The following is a 17,592-nucleotide window of genomic DNA, read 5'->3' as shown; positions in this document are numbered from 1 at the left end:
GGCTGCAGGGAACCATGATTGTGACACTGCACTCCAGTCTGGGTGACAGAGTAAGACCCTGTTTCTAAAAAAGTAAAATAAAAAAAAAGAAATAGAGCCAGCTTATGTATTTTCCATGGAATCTCCTTGTCTTAAATGTCTCCTCTCATTCTAGAAATAGACCTACCTAATATATTCATCTATTATGTCACCTTGAGCAAATATATATTATATATAACGTATTTTTAATATATATATTACATATATTTATACATTTATGTATTCCTCTGAGCTTTAGTTTCCTCATTTCTAAATTGGGATGAAAAATACTTGGTTCACTGGAAGTAGGTTCTCAACAAATTAACATAAGCTTTTCTCCTTCCCCTCTTCCATTCTTTGTATGATCATAAAATACTGTGGTTTTCTGGTTTGGTCATTTACAATGTGACTTTAGACAAGTTACCTACATTTTCTCATAATCTGCTTCATAAGATTGTGAAAATTAAAATTCAGCAGACAATTGTCTAAAGCCTGTAGCAGAAGGCTTGTCTCACCGTAGGAGTTCAGTAAAAGTTGCTTTCATCCTTCTAGAGGCATGAGCCTGTTATCCACCAGCAGAGATAGTTATTGCATTTGATATAATAATCATGTATTTATTTATGCTCCTCCTTATTCTAAAAGGATTTTTGTCTGTTATAAAAAGTATCTTCAGAATAATGAGGCCTAGTAAGGGAAAAATTGTATGAAGTAGTAGACAAGATCATTAACCACTTTCCTCTAACAAATGCAAAGAGGGGCTCATAGGGCTGATCCCTAAATTGCGCCCACAGTTGCATAAACTCAAATGCAGCAAGAAGGAACAAGGCCTTTCTAGGGAGATCAGGGTGAAATGAAGTCCCACTTTGCAGCTCCTTCATTCATGGTTTGACTTCACTCAAAAGCAAATTTAAATAAAGTATCTCCAGGAATGGATGAATTGACCATTCTTTCTGCTTTTAGAAACTCTTTACAAATTTAAGATATACCCCCCCAAAAAAAAATACACAGAATATTATACAGGTGTGAGCCACTGTGCTCGGCCTGGCTCTATTTCTTTTCTTTTTCTTTTTTGAGACAGAGTCTCATTCTGTTGCCCAGGCTGGAGTTCAGTGGCGCCATCTTGGCTCACTGCAACCTCCACCTCCCAGGTTCAAGCGATTCTCCTGCCTCAGGCTCCCAAGTAGCTGGGATTACAAGTGCGCGCCAACGTGCCTGGCTAACTTTTTGTATTTTCATTAGAGATGGGATCTCACTATGTTGGTCAGGCTGGTCCCGAACTCCTGACCTCAGGTTATCCGCCCACGTCAGCCTCCCAAAGTGCTGGGATTACAGGCGTGAGCTACCACGCCCGGCCCTGGCTCTACTCCTTTTGCCCCATCGTGTTAGTTTTCTGGGGTGGCCATAACAAAGTACTGTAGATTGGGTGGCTTCAACAACAGAAATGTACTTCCTCCCAATTCTGTAGGATGGAAGTCTGAGTTCAAGATGTTGGCAGGATTGGCTTCTTCTGAGACCTCCCTCTTTGGCTTGTAGATGGCCGTCATATCCCTGTGTCTGCATATGGTCCTTCCTCTGTACATGTCTGTTCTAATTTCCTCTTTTTATACAGACACCAGCCATATTGCATGAGGGTCCATCCTTGTGACCCCATTTTAACTTAATTGCCTCTCTAATGACACTGTCTCCAAATATGGTCGCCTTCTGAGGCACTGGGGGTTAGAATTTCAACACATGATTTTTGAGAGGGAAACAATTTAAACCGGTAACACCCATCATTTATGGTTAGGCTCACTCCCTGCTCAGCTCCAGCTACTGAGGAACTTGGTATTTTTAGAAAGCTTCCATGATTTGGAAAGGTAGCTGGTAGTCAAAAATAAAAAGAGCCCTAAGTCATAGATCTCTAGAGGAACGATTAGGACAAGAGCTGCCCTTTTTTATAATGAATAAGTCCTTGTGGGCAAGTCTCCATTTCATTTGATTTAAGCTGCATCTTACTTCAGTTATCCCATTGTTAAAGTGTTCAAACACAGCTGAGAATAAAGAATCTATTTCTTCACTGCATGAATGAAATTATCGAGCACCCAGATAAAAGCAACTTGTGTTTCCTGCCCAAATTTAACACCAGACTTGAAAAGGACAATCAAGTATCAGCTTGAATTGGTGGTTCTCTTAGATATTATTTACTAAAGTGATCTATTTTAGGGGGTTGGGGAGGTCTTCCCCAAACTAAATGGAATGACTTCTTACTTCCTTGCAGTATAGATCACACAGAAAAGCCCCTCTCCTTAGCTCAATGTTCAAGTAATTCAGTGACTTTCTGCAGAAATGAGTCTTCCTTGCAGGTGATCTGTATCTGTTTTGAGATTATGCAGCAGGAAAGAAAAGCTCGCCCCCACCACCTTAAAAAAAATAAATCTTCATTTTAGAAGTAACATGTGGTTTGGGACCCTGTTGTTCTTCATTTTTATTGACCTTCTCTCTTCGCACATGTTGAGTTGCACAGCTTTAATTATCACTTATATACAGATGATACTCAAATTTACACTTTATTTCCAGCCCTTTCAGATGATGTCACCCTCGCCCCAAATTTTGCCTCACGTCTTGTCTTGGATGAACCACAACTTTCTCTAATTGAATATGGATGAGTTGAGTCTTTAGCAGTTTAGTTGTAAATAAACTCTAAATGCATTGGCGTTCACTTACCTCGTTGATATCCTGCCTCTCCAGTTAAGAGCAAGGGTCTTCAGTGACTCTGAATTATTCTCCTTCATTCATCAGAGACTGCACAGCCAAGGGATTTATCTCCACAAAAGATCGAAAGACATTTGACAGTTTCCATCACTCCCAATTTTGGCTGGAATTCTGGTTATCTCACGGCTGAAATTTGGTCACGTTCTTTGGAAAGGCCTCCAATAAACTTCCTGTTTATGGTCTACTTGGAATATGGCTGCCCTTTGGCCTTGCACTGTGTACACAATCCCAGGACATATTTTCCTTCAGGCAGCTGTGCTAATTTCTTGTGCACTGAATAAAATGTAATTTGTTAAGATCTTGGCCAGAGTCTCTGCCTTCATATGAGCTAGCTTTTGAAATGACTTAAAATGATGGTCTCTCCCTTTCAAGAGTCGCTTGCTGTTTTGTTTCATCATGTGGTTGGAGATATACTCTACACAGCACCCTGGTACTCATTGAACATGCTATCTTAAACAAAAGTGTATATTTGGAAACACTAGGATGATTTCATCATAGGCATTAGCCCATGAGTGCCTGGCACATAATAACCAATAAGCACTCACTAAATTGTTTTCGAATAAAGACTGAGAAAATGAATTTGTAATCCTTTGACCCATTTGTGGTTTTTGCTGCTGCAGTTATTTATATTTTCATCTACCCCTTAGATTATTATGTAACTGTGTTTGTGTAATGATTATTTCAGCTAGAACATATTGGAAACCTCCATAAACATAACTGAAGGGTATAAAATAGAATGTTTGGAGTTGTCAATTAGCCGATTTGTCTTACGTTGCTTTTCTTCATTATTTCAGTGCTGCTAACAGTTCATTCAGCACATTTTAATTAAAATCAAACATACGTAGGTCTGCTAAGAACCCTAGTGTCTACTCACGTAGTTAGACCGGGATGGCAAATATTTCTAGCAGTGACCATACGATATCTTCCATTCATCTCAGCAGTAATCCTCCAAATCTCATTACTGGGAGGATGGCGGCTGCACTCGGTTAGGCTTTTCTTTATTTTTGCAGAGATGTATTTTTTCAGCCGGTTGCATTGCAGAAAATCAGCTGTGGCCAGGGGCCTTTCCAAAGCTGAAGTCCCAGCATCTACAGAACTTTCTCCCACTTGTTTTCCATTTTTCCACTACCCATTTGTTCCTGCCCATGGGCTTCTGGCCTGATGATGTTCTAAAGAAATGCATAGTCTTCTGACAAGATCTCTTTTTCAGTTTGTACAAATATGTTAGGTATATTCTTGTGACTCGAGGGGACGATCATGGAACAGGTGCCAGCAGGGAACTTTGTTGATGGGTATGGCATTACCTGCATGAAGTCGCCATGTGTCAGAGTCTGGTCTTCAGCTCTGTAGACCCAGAAGCATGATTCTGCCAGTGTGGCGGGAGTAGTGTAGTCTCTTACTGAGGACACAGAGGAGAATGTATTCATTTAAAATGAAAATGAGAACTATTGAAAAATAGTCACTCACACTGAGTGGCCCTATAGGGTACTATTCGAGAATGGGGACTCTGGAGTGAGACTGCGTGGGGTCAAATCCTGTTTGTGCTGCTCACTAGCTACGTGACCTGGGGCAACATTGCTAAATTCTACTAAGTGTGGCAGATAGACTTTAAGGAGGCCGCCATGATCCCTGCCTCTTCGTATTCACAGCTTGTGTCATGCTCTTCCCCATAAGGGTGGGTGGGACCTGTGATGTGCTTCTAATCAGCGGCAGACAGCAAAGGTGATGGGAAGCACGTGATTATGTTAGAGCATAGCATGTCTCTCTCCTGGGACACATGCCTTTGGAGCCCTGAGTCACCAGCCACTGTGTAAGTGTCCAGCTACCCTGAAGCCACCGTAGTGGAACAACCAAATGGAGAGACCAAATAGAAATAGAGAGAGATGCCCAAGGAGCCGCCTGTCTTCAAGCTCTAGCCTGCAACTGTTTGGGTCTTCCCAGTCCAGGCCCCAGACAGGTGTATGAAGAGGCCTTTAAAATGATTCTGGCAGCTGGGTGCAGTGGCTCATGCCTGTGATCCCAGCACTTTGGGAGACCAAGACAGGTGGATCACGAGGTCAGGAGTTTGAGACCATCCTGGCCAACATGAAGAAACCCTGTCTCTACTAAAAATACAAAAAATTAGCCAGACGTGGTGGCGCAAGCCTATAATCCCAGCTACTCGGGAGGCTGAGGCAGGAGAATTGCCTGAACCTGGGAGGCGGAGGTTGCAGTGAGCCGAGATCACACCACTGCACTTCAGACTGGGCAACAAGAGTGAAATTCCATTTCAGGAATAAAAAAAAAAAAAAATTCTAGTTCTCCCTACATGTTGACTGCAACCATGGCCAGTCCCAGAGCGAGAACCACCTAGCTGAACTCAGTCAACTTCTAGAACTGTGTGACACGAGAAGAAATGATTGTAGTTGTTGTAAGCCACTATTCTGAGATAATGTCTTAGGTAATCATAGAGAACGTGAAAATATATATATCTCCAAACTCACATGTGTATGCATATGTATTCATGCAGACATGTTTCAGGCTTGGTAACTAGACGAGGTCAATGCTATTGTCACATTTACCTATTATATCATAAACGCTTGCCTTCCGCATGGTCAGCACGTATGGTGTTGACTGTTTATAAATACCAGATCCACGATATACAGTCATTTGTAATTTTGCTGAGCCATGAATTTGAGTCATAGGCTTGTGGGTGGGAGTGAATTTCTTAGCTAGTGAGTGATCCTAGCTGACTGTCAGATAAACAGAGTTTTGTTCTCGACGTGTAGTTCCTTATGCAGTACATTTTATGATGTGATTTTTTTAAAAGAGATGTGGTCTTGCTATGTCATCCAGGCTGTATTTGAACTCCTGGCTCAAGTGATCCTCCCACCTCAGCCTCCCAAGTAGCTGGGACTACAGGTGCATGCCATTGCACCTGGCTTAATGTGATTTTTTTTCCTTAAGGCTGTGTTCCTTTGTCAAAAAACCGGTTCTGCTAGTCCTAGTGTTCGAAATAAAGAGAAAATAAAGAGGCCTGAGAAAGACATTCCTAGCCCAATAATAGAAATTTCAAGGAACAGAATGTCAAATGTGATGATGACTTGGCTTTATGATATGAAAACAGTTGGAGGATGTGATCTCAAAACAAGGAAGCATAATTCATTACGCCATTTTGCCAAGAACTCTGATCAGAATGTGGTAGCTTATAAAGGCATTAGAAGCTTCAAGATATTATTCACATTTTTCAGTCAAAATATACCAGATTTGGGGAGGAAACAATATGCTATAGTTATATTCAACAATTTGTAGGGCGTTTGAAGGTGTAGGGACATACACCTCTTGCATGTCAACAGAATGTAGTCCTTAAACATTACATATGAGACCCTCTCCTAGGCTTGTGCAGCATTGAGAAAAATATAAGTCATTGTTCTTGCTGTTGAGATGCATACAGTTTATCCAGGTGATGGGTGTGGGGTAAGAAAGGAAATAAACAAAGGACAAGTTAAATATTACCACGTCACGTGGTGGTGAATGTAGGCTGTGATTCGCTGGTGTAGAGAATAAGGGCAGTTAGTTGAGGAGAGAGAGAGAACCTGAGATCTCTCAGAGGATAAGGTCCAAGCCCTTTGGCCAAGCATTTCAAGGCCTTCCACAATCTGGCTTCGACTTTATCTCCAATCTTCTCTCTCAATATCCTCTATGTAAAACAGCTCTTCCAGTCAATTTGGTTGATTCCTGAAGAAATACACCTGCCTCTCTGTTTATACCCTGTTAATTTAAGGAGTTTGAAATAAAATGAAGGAGAGATTGGAAACTTTACATGCATACCTACACATACACACAAAATAATTTCAGAATAAAACAATTTAAACTGCTTTCCTTTTAAATCAAACAAACAAATTCCTTAGCAGTAGTAAGTATAAAAACTTTCCATGCCTAATCTACCATTCTCCTTTCCCCTTCTGTCTGGCTAGAGTGGAATCAAAGCCCAGGGTGATCTTAGAAGCTACATGTTGAAGGAGGCGGAGCCTATAGCAGCCTGAGTCCCTGAATGATTGTGTGGAGGAAGTAGCCTAGCAACCAGGATTACCTCTATCAAACTGACGAATATGTAAGAAGTAAGCTTCTATTGTGATTAGCCTTTGACATTTGGAGTTTTTTATTCTAATAGCTAGCTTCTTAGCCACTTGGAATCCCCTTAACCAATATGATCAGTTAATATGAAGACATGGGAAAAAGCTATCACTATTGGACTCAAATGGACATTACCTATTACAGTGATAAACGCTAACAGAATGGTATACATCAAGAGTGTGGATTCTGGCACCAAACTGCAGGATTTAAAGCCAATTCTACTGTTTATCATCTATATAATCTTAGGCAAGTGTATTAGGCAGGGTTCTCCAGAGACATGGAACCAAAAGGATTCACACACACACGAGAGAACAATTGGTTCACATCACGGTGGAGGCTTGGCACATCTAAAATCTCCAAATCTGATGGAGGAGGTCCAGGAAAGAGTCACAGTTCAAGTCCAAAGGCTGTCTGCCAGTGAACCAGGAAAAGCGATGCTGCAGAGGAAGTTCAAAGGCTGTCTGCAGGTGGGGTTTCTCTTGCTCAGGGGAGGTCATCTTTGTGTTCTATTCAGGCCTTCCACTAACTGCAGAAGCCTCATATGGAGGGCAATATGCTTCACTCAAAGTCCACTGATTTAATAGTAAAGCTCATCCAAAAACACCCTCACAGAAACATCCAGAATAATGTTTGAACAAATATCTGGGCACCATGGACCACCAAATTGACCCATAAAATTAACCATCCCAAGTCCACTCCTGTCAACTGGGCTCCCACACACATCTACCTAAACTGTACTTAATCTTCAAGTAAAGACAATCATAAGGTTATAGCTCTGCCTAACGTGATAGAACTATCCTGTGTACAGCCAAAAACCCACTAACCCTTTCCCCAGAAGAGGAGGCAAAGTCCATGAATGATCTTTCTTCTTCACCTTGAGATCCTGTAGCTTAAGTATATGACGGAAAGGTAACAATACTTAAATACTATGATACAAAGTCTATACAGCTTATGTTACACGATAAGCAGATAAGAGAGGAAAACACACACATTCATAGCAAAATCAGGAAGAAATACTCAGGACAATTAGAGTCCCTGTCTCTATAACTGGTCACTTGACTGTAGCTGGTATTTATGGCTACCTATATTCCCTTTTCTCTCAGCAATTACCTCAGCTTGTTGTGGTTCTTTACCTGGTAGGATGCGCCAAATCTTCATTCTTGAAGGGTCTAGGCCATTAGTGGTCCTGTTTGGAGTGGGCTGTTGTAGTTTTCCATTGACTTTAATCACAGGGCATGACTAAGAGATGCCTTAAGGGATCTCCTGTACTCCAGACATACTGTTCCTTACATCCATTGTGGAATGGCAGTCCAAAATTGCCTCGGCAGCCAGCATCAATCACCCCAGCCAGCACAGTCCCTCCCTTCTTGCCTGATGTTTAGAGGCCTGAGGAGCCCAAAGTAGCTGAGTGGCGGTCTTAACTCCCAGGTCAATGGAATCATTATTATGTTTCCTGATCGAAGCATTCCTGCCTTTGGTACTAAGACCTCTATGCCAGCAGAGTATAAGCTGTGGGGACAGGAAACAAAAATGTCGCTGGTGGGTTATTAGGGGTAATAGTGAGTGGCACCACTCTTTTTCAACTCCTTGGTTTCTGGATACATTAATCCTGGTTATGGGGAGAAACAGCACTGTATTTTGGAGGCTGATTCAGAGCATACACGGCCTTCTGGAGAACCTTGCCCCCGTCCTGCAAGGTACTGCCATCTATCTGGTGCTAAAAGTCTTCAAAAGGCCATTTCACCCTCTGTCAAGCCAGCTGCTTCAGGAATGTGGGGACCATGGCAAGACCATCCAATTCCATGGGCATGGGCCCACTGCCACACTTCATTTTTTGTGAAGCAAGCTCCTTGATCAGAAGCAATGCTGTGTGGAATACCATGATGGTGGAGAAAGCATTCTGTAGTCTGTGGAATGTAGCTTTTACAGAAGCCCTGCACGAGGGGAAGGCAAATCTGTATCCAGAGTGTCTGTTCTAGCAACAACAAAATGCTGCTCCTTTCAGGGTAGAAGAGGTTTAATGTAATCAGCCTGACACCAGGTAGCTGGCTGATCACCTGGAAAATTGGTGCCATAGCAGGGATTCAGTGTTGGTTCCTGCTGCTGGCAGATTGGCCACTCAGCCATGGTGATAGCCAGGTTGGACTTGGGGAGTGGGAGTCCATGTTACTGAGCCCATGCGTAACCTCCATCCCTGCCACCATGGCAACTTTGTTCATGAGCTCATTGGGCGATGACAGGTGTGGCTGGGGAAAGAGGCTGCCTGGTATCCACAGAACCGGTCAGCCTATCTGCTCGATTATTAAAGTTCTCCTCTGCTGAAACCACCCTTTAGTGAGCACTCACATGGGACACAAATACCTTCATATTTTTTGCCCCTTTAGAGGTCTATCCACATAACTCTTTCCTAGACTTCTTTGCCATCAATTTCTTAATCATTTTCCTTCCAAGCCCCTGACCATCCAACCAAACCATTGACCACCATCTACTCTCAGTACCAAAATCTGTATTAATCAGGGTTCTCCAGAGAAACAAAACCAATAAGTTGTGTGTGTGTGTCTGTGTGTGTGTGTGTAGGAAGAAATTTATTTTAAGTAATTGGCTCACATCACGGTGGAGGTTTGGCATGTCTAGAATCTCCACAGTCTGATGGGGGAAGCTGCTAGGATGGAGGCCCACGAAAGAGACACAGTTCAAGTCCAAAGGCTGTCCGCTGGTGAACCAGGAAGAGCAGGTGCGGCAGAGGAAGTTCAAAGGCTGTCCGCAGGCAGAGTTTCTCCTGCTCAGGGAAGGTCATCTTTGTGTTCTATTCAGGCCTTCCACTGACCGCGTGAGCATCCCCCACATTATGGAGAGTAATTTTCCTTACTTAAAGCATACCAATTTAAATGTAAATCTCATCTGAAAACACCCTCACAGAAACATCCAGAATATCTGGACATCTGGCCCAGCCATGCTGACACATACAAGTAACCATCACAGGAAGTTGCTCAGTCTCTTAGCGTCTTAGTTCCCTCGCCAATAAAATGGAGATAATAACAGAAACTTCCTATTGGGTGAACATGAAGATGAAACGGGTTGATGCATGTGTTTACAGCAGTGCCTGCCCTCAGCACTCAGGGCTTGATCTTTCATGTTATCATCACAGGCTTTGGCCCCAGGCTTCACCCAGGTGACAATACTAAGAACAAGTTTCAGCAGGGCCACCAAGAATAACAGGGGCCTTTGGTTGGGAACACCACTAATATGATGAGAGACTCGGTATGTTAGAATTCTGATGGAGTAGCAAATGGAGACTTGCATACTACCGATTGCAGACTACCCTGGCCAGTAGGCCATCAGTCAGTGGCGGTTTTTTTCTTGTTTTATTCCATGAATAAATTTTAATGTATTCAGTTTTCCCCCATAAACTGCTTATTTACTGCTCATATTAATGCAATGTGGCAAAACCATTTACGTGGCTGGAGTCTTTTGCAACCTACTAGAGCATTTTTCCTGCTTTGCTGTCCCTTTGTGTCTTGTGAGAAAATTCATTTTTGCTCTACATGTTTTTGAATTAACTGGCACGTCTCAGGAATGTAAAAGCAACATAAATCCAGAGGCTGATGTAGACCAGAGAGATTAAGAATCTGGCTGGGTTTGGCCAAAATTGGGTGTGAACCTTTCCGGGACCTGGCTCCTCAGCACAGGGTTATTGTGAGGATTGTATGGGGAGCCCCAACACATTGCCTGCTCCCCAGGAAGTGCTCAGGGAATGCGAACGAGGATGATTCCTTTCATAGCAATGCCTTATACTAGGGGTCCCCAACCCCCAGGCCATGACCAGTACCAGTTCATGGCCTGTTAGGAACCAGGCCACACAGAAGGAAGTCAGCTGTGGGCATGCAAGAGAAGCTTCATCTGTATTTACAGCCACTCTCCGTCACTCACAGGACCACCTGAGCTCCGCCTCCTGTTGATCAGCAGCAGCATTAGATTCTCATAGGAAAGCAAACCCTATTGTGAACTGTGCATGCAAGGGATCTAGGTTGCATGCTCCTTATGAAAATCTAATGCCTGATGATCTGTCACTATCTTTTATCACCCCCAGATGGGACTGTCTAGTTGCAGGAAAACAAGTTCAGGGCTCCCACTGATTCTACATTATGGCAAGTTGCATAATTATTTCATTAGGTATTGCAATATAATAATAATAGAAATAAAGTGCACAATAAATGTAATGTGCTTGAATCATCCCAAAACCATCCCCTGACCCCAGTCCATGGAAAAATTGTCTTCCAAAAAACCAATTCCTGGTGCCAAAAAGGTTGGGATCCGCTGCCCTATAGTGTTGTTAAAGTGTTCCCCTTGCTCTGGGGAGATCTAGCTGCCTGGGTCCCTGAACGACTGTGTGGAGGAAGCCATCTAGCAACCAGGATTGCCTCTATCAAACTGTTACATATGCAAGCAGTAAACTTCTTTTGTGGTTAGCCTTTGACATTTGGCGTTTGTTCTAGCAGCTAGCTTTGGAGATACTTTGCATTACCCTAACCAGTATGGTCAGTTAATATTGCAAGAAGGTCACTCACATTCTCAATGTCCTCTCCATCTCTACAGGCTTTGACCTACTGTAGAAAGTGTCTCCTACACAACTTATTTACCCTCAGCATCTAAAAGCGTCAGTGCTTCTCTTTTTATGGAAATGTCCTACCTCCCCAGTTAGACAATACTGTGGGTATGGATTTCAAGGTGCAAGAAATGCATTTCTTTACTGAATTTATTTCTTGAGTTTTTGTGCCACAGGGATAGCAGAAAAGAAATTCTAGTTAGTTTGGGGGTTTTCTAATGTTTTTTATTTGAACCCAAGTTCTGGTTTGTGGAGGCGTAGCTGGTCTTTAATGTCATCATCTGATGGAGACATCCTCATTTATTTGATATCATTGTCAGTTAACTGTGAGATTTTTACTCATTCTTTACTATAAGGCCCTTCCATTGGTTCGGGGCTCAGCTGCCCCAACTCCCTTTATAGGTATGTAAATATAAAGAGGCTTGTGTGAGAGTCCAGGGTATCAGAGAACCTGTCTGTGGGTCAGTGGGTAGAAGAAAGTACTAAGGACAACAACAACAACAAAAACAGCCAAGATTGTTATATATCAAAAATATAATGCCACCACAAAAAGTAAGCCCCTTGAGGGCAAGAACTGTATCCTGACCATATCCTGGTATCCTGTCCAGCAAATCAAGTTTTTCTTTTCTTTTCCTTTTTTGAAACAGAGTCTCATTCTGTCACCCAGCAGGGAGTGCAGTGGTGCCATCTTGGCTCACTGCAACCTCCGCCTCCTGGGTTCAAGTGATTCTCCTGCCTCAGCCTCCTGAGTAGCTGGGTTACAGGTGCACACCACCATGCCCAGCTAATTTTTGTATTTTTTGGTAGAGATGAGGTTTCACCATGTTGACCAGGCTGGTCTTGAACTCCTGACCTCAGGTGATCCCTGCATTAGCCTCCCAAAGTGCTGGGATTACAGGTGTGAGTCACTGCGCCAGGCCAAATCAAGTTTTTCTTAATCAATATTTGCTGCTGCTCTTAAATGAGGAAGAACAGTCAATGGGCCACAGAAATGGAAAAAAAGATTCCCAGTGTTCTTAAAACAGTCACTTTGGCCGGGCACGGTGGCTCCTGCCTGTAATCCCAGCACTTTAGGAGGCCAAGGCAGGCGGATCACAAGGTCAGGAGATCGAGACCATCCTAACACGGTGAAATCCCGTCTCTACTAAAAATACAAAAAATTAGCCGGGCATGGTGGCGGGCGCCTGTAGTCCCAGCTACTCCGGAGGCTGAGGCAGGAGAATGGCGTGAACCCGGGAGGTGGAGCTTGCAGTGAGCTGAGATCGCGGCACTGGACTCCAGCCTGGGCGACAGAGCGAGACGCTGTCTCAAAAAAAATAAAAACAAAAACAAAAAGAAACAGTAACTTTAAGCATGGAAGGGCACTGTTATGGACTGAATTATGTCCCTCCAAAAATCATGCATTCAAAGACCCCAAATACCTCAAAATGTGACTATATTGGGAGACAGAGTTTTTAAAGAGGTAATTAAGCTTAAATGAGGTCACCGTGGTGTGCCCTAAACCAGTAAAACTGGCCTCCTTAAAAGAAGAGATTAATAGTCAGACACACTCGGAGGGAAGGCTGCTGTGAAGACACAGGGTATTACTTTTATCTTCAGTGGTGGCTGCTAAGACCAAAAGAAGGCAGTGTTATAATTGAGGAGGGTGGAACTGAGTTGAATCTTCAGCTCTGTGTTGAAGGAAGTTTTTTAACAGTCATACTATATAAGTTTGGTTCTCAATATGCAAAACTGAACGTATTATTTCTGCCTCTAGCGATGTTGGAATAACCAGTTCTACTTGTTTCCTTCCTACCTGTAAACAGCTAGACAACTGGAAAATTATATGATACAATTGTTTTCAGATATTGGACAGCAAAAGTATAATTCCTGAGACAAAGGAAACAAAACAGAGTGAAAGAACCACCAGGGAGCTATAAACTGGAACATTCTCAGCATTCATGATGATGTGGAAGACAACCCAGTCGGTGTGGAGAAATCTCACTGATCATTGTATTAGCTTTCTGTGGCTACTGTAATACCTTACCATAAATATGGTGGTTTAAAATAACAAAATATTATCTTACAGTTCTGTGGATGAGAAGTCTAACACAGATGTCACACTGGGCCAAGATCACGGCATGGTGCTGTCCTTTTTGAAGGATGTAGGGAAGAATCCACTTCTTTGCCTTTTTCACCTTCCAGAGGCCATCTACTTTCCTTAACTCATGGCTTCCTCCCTCATCTTCAAAGCCAACAACACTGAGCCAGGTCCTTCTCATGCTGCTATCTCTTTGGTTCTTTCCTCAGCATCCCTATTCTGCTTTTAAGGCCCCTTGAGCCCCCCTGGATAACCCAGAATAAGTTCCCTGTTTTAAGGCATGCTGATTAGCAACATTAATTCCAGCTGCTGCCACCTTAATTCCCCTCTGTCATGTAGCCTAACATATTCCCAGGTTCTGGGGATTCAGATGTGAACATCTTTGGTGGAATAATTTTGCTTACTATAACCACTGAGGCATTTATTACAGACCCCAGAACAGTCATGCCGTAGTATTATGATAAACTAGTCCTAAAGTGATGGCTACTCTAGACCCAACCTAACAAAGCCTAAAGACAAGCTTGAAAGGATTAAGCTGGTCCACAAGTAAGTTAATGCCTGTCAAAATAAACTTCAATACTCTTTAAAGAAAGGCAACAAAATCCAGACACAAATGTCACAAAACAATGTGACATTAATAATCACAATCAAAAGTTACTGGACATTCAAAGAAGCAGGAAAATACGATTCATAACCAGAAGAAAAATTAATCAATAGAAATCATCCCATAATGACTGATAATGGAATAATCAAATGAGGACTTTAAAATAGTTATTATGAATGCGCTCAAGAGTTTAAATAAAAACGTGACCATATGAGGAGAGAAATACAAACCATCAACATAAAGTCAATGGAATTTCAATGGAACCAAATGAAATGAAAAATTCACTGGAAATTTTAATTAGAGATTGGACACCGAAGAACAAAAGGTCAGTGAACTAGAAGAAATCATGAAAGAAACTATCTAGGCCGGGCGTGGTGGCTTACGCCTGTAATCCCAGCACTTTGGGAGGCCGAGGCGGGCGGATCACGAGGTCAGGAGATCAAGACCATCCTGGCTAACACGGTGAAACCCCGTCTCCACCAAAAATACAAAAAATTAGCCGGGTGAGGTGGCCGGCGCCTGTAGTCCCAGCTACTCGGGAGGCTGAGGCAGGAGAATGGCGTGAACCCTGGGAGGCGGAGCCTGCAATGAGCCGAGATCGCGCCACTGCACTCCAGCCTGGACAGCGAGACTCCGTCTCAAAAAAACAAAACAAAACAAAACAAAAACAAAAAAAAGAAACTATCTAGACTGAAGCACACAAAGAAAAAGTCTGAATAAAAAAGAGAGGCCTGGCGCCGTGGCTCACGCCTGTAATCCCAGCACTTTGGGAGGCCGAGGCAGGTGGATTGCCTGAGTTCAGGAGTTCAAGACCAGTCTGGCCAACATGGTGAAATCCCGTCTCTACTAAAAATACAAAAAATTTAGCTGGGCGCGGGGGCGGACACCTGTAATCCCAGCTACTCAGGAGGCTGCGGTAGGGGAATTGCTTGAACCAGGGAGATGGAGGTTGCAGTGAGCCGAGATTGCGCCACTACACTACAGCCTGGGCAACAGAGTAAGACTCCATCTCAAACAACCAAACAAACAAACAAAAAAAGAAAAAGAAAAGAAAGAGCGGTCGTTTCCCGAAGCCGGCAACCGCCTCAGTCGTCAAACCGGTGCTAGCGACACGGGAGTGGCTAACGCATCCTCTTGCCGTTCCCGGTGTTTGGACCTTGCCTGCCTGCGACGGTGAGAAGAGAAAATGGCCTTGCGGGCTACAGCTGGGGCTGCGGTCAGCACTTCGATCATGAGACCAATTCTGATGATGCCTGTACATACCACCCAGGTGTTCCAGTCTTTCACGATGCTTTAAAGGGTTGGTCTTGCTATAAGAGAAGAACAACTGATTTTTCTGATTTCTTAAGCATTGTACGCTGTACAAAAGGTAGACATAATAGTGAGAAGCCACCTGAACGAGTCAAACCTGAAGTCAAGACTACTGAGAAGAAGGAAATATCTGAATTGAAACCCAAATTTCAGGAACACATCATTCAAGCCCCTAAGCCAGTAGAAGCAATAAAACGGCCAAGCCCAGACGAACCAATGACAAATTTGGAATTAAAAATATCTGCCTCCCCAAAACAAGCACTTGATAAACTGTCGTCAGGGAATGAAGAAGATAAGAAAGAAGACAATGAAGAAATTAAGATTGGCACCTCATGTAAGAATGGAGGGTGTTCAAAGACGTATCAGGGTCTAGAGAGTCTAGAAAAAGTCTGAGTATATCATTCTGGAGAAGCTATTTTCCATGAGGGGATGAAATACTGGAGCTGTTGTAGAAGAAAAACTTCTGATTTTAATACATTCTTAGCCCAAGAGGGGCTGTACAACAGGGAAACACATGCGGACTAAAAAGATGCTGGGAGGCCAGGTGCCGTGGCTCACGCCTGTAATCCCAGCACTTTGGGAGGATGAGATGGGCAGATCACCTGAGGTCAGGAGCTCGAGCCCAGCCTGTCCAACACAGAGAAAGCTTGTCTCTACTAAAAATACAAAATTAGCCGGGTGTGGTGGCGCATACCTGTAATCCCAGCTACTTGGGAGGCTGAGGCAGGAGAATCACTTGAACCCGGGAGGCAGAGGTTGCTATGAGCCGAGATCACATCATTGCACTCCAGCCTGGGCAACAAGAGTGAAACTCCGTCTCAAAAAAAAAAAAAAGAAATAAATAAAAAAATAAAAGGATGCTGGGAAAAAAGTTGTTCCATGTAGACATGACTGGCATCAGACTGGAGGTGGACTTACCATTTCAAGCATATGCTAAAAATTCACTTCCAGAACTTAGTCGAGTAGAAGCAAGAGCACATTGTTAAATGTGCACATTGTATTTGAAGGAGAGAAGGAATTTGATCAAAATGTGAAATTATAGGGTGTGATTGATATAAAGCAAAGTTACGTAACTTTGACTGCGACAAAGATTGAGATCACTATGAGAAAAGCTGAACCGATGCAGTGGACAAGCCTTGAACTGCCTGCAGTGAAAAAGCAGGAAAAACAGAAAGAAGACATAACAGATTGAGTGGGAGAGGGGAGGAAGGCTATCCTGTATTTCAGAATTCTTAATACCGTGTGAAGTGGTGGCTTGCTGCCATAATCTTTTGTTTTGTTTTGTTGTTGTGTTACTGAATCTGGCATTTCAGGGTTAACATTAGGTTCTTAAAAGCCAAAGTCAGTTTGTCTTTTTGTGCCTCTCGTCTTTCTTTTATGTTATATAAGATTGATTATTAATTTCTCCTTACTGGTAGGAACCATAGTTGTGTCCTGTACTTGAAAAGGCTGGAAATAGCCCATAACTATAATTGCAGTATTTCTTTGTATTTCTCGGTTGAGCACAGAAATATTAAGGAACATGTTTTTTATGTCTTTCTATTATTCCATGATTAGTAAAGCAAGATGAAATGTCAAATTTTAATCAGTTTTTCATGGATTTGTGTTCTTATAGTACTTGAAAATATTTAAGGAAGAGATGAGAAGCTCTGCAGTTTTTTCTATGTGGGATGATTACTTTTTTAAGGAGGATTAATTCCAAGGTAGGGTAGTAAGTAAAGGGGAATGTATGAACTGTTTAACAAATTAGAATTTGTTTACAACTACTTGAATTTTTAAATTACGTCAAAACTTACATTGCTTGCCAAGCAGTATGATGTAAGTGTATAGGAAGCATAAGTAAGAATGCAGAGGTATCAATTTGGTTAAAATTCACCATTTTATAAGACTAAGCAATAATCTTAAAAACCTCTTTCCTGAATATTTAAATGTGTTTGTATGGTGTTATGACTAATTGTTACTTAGTTAGAGACTAAACCCTCTTAAAACCTTTAATTAGTTAAATATAAAAAGAAATTATATATGTCTTGCCTCCCTGATGGAAAACTATATAAAATTGGAGACTCAAAAGGTTTGTGGAAATACATTAGGGTATCAGAAAACTAA

At 42.5% G+C, this 17,592-nt stretch overlaps 1 pseudogene; it reads left to right on the top strand.

Moving 5' to 3' along the window:
* The window catches only part of LOC115930548 (cysteine and histidine-rich domain-containing protein 1-like), a 36,777-nt pseudogene extending 20,091 nt beyond the window's left edge, over positions 1 to 16,686 (top strand).
* The last annotated feature ends 906 nt before the right edge of the window (positions 16,687 to 17,592 follow it).

Source organism: Gorilla gorilla, chromosome 15, assembly GCF_029281585.2.
Source record: "Gorilla gorilla gorilla isolate KB3781 chromosome 15, NHGRI_mGorGor1-v2.1_pri, whole genome shotgun sequence".
NCBI classification, from domain to species: Eukaryota; Metazoa; Chordata; class Mammalia; order Primates; family Hominidae; genus Gorilla; species Gorilla gorilla.
Note: the sequence above shows the minus strand (reverse complement) of the source record. Positions and strands in the feature narration are given on the sequence as shown.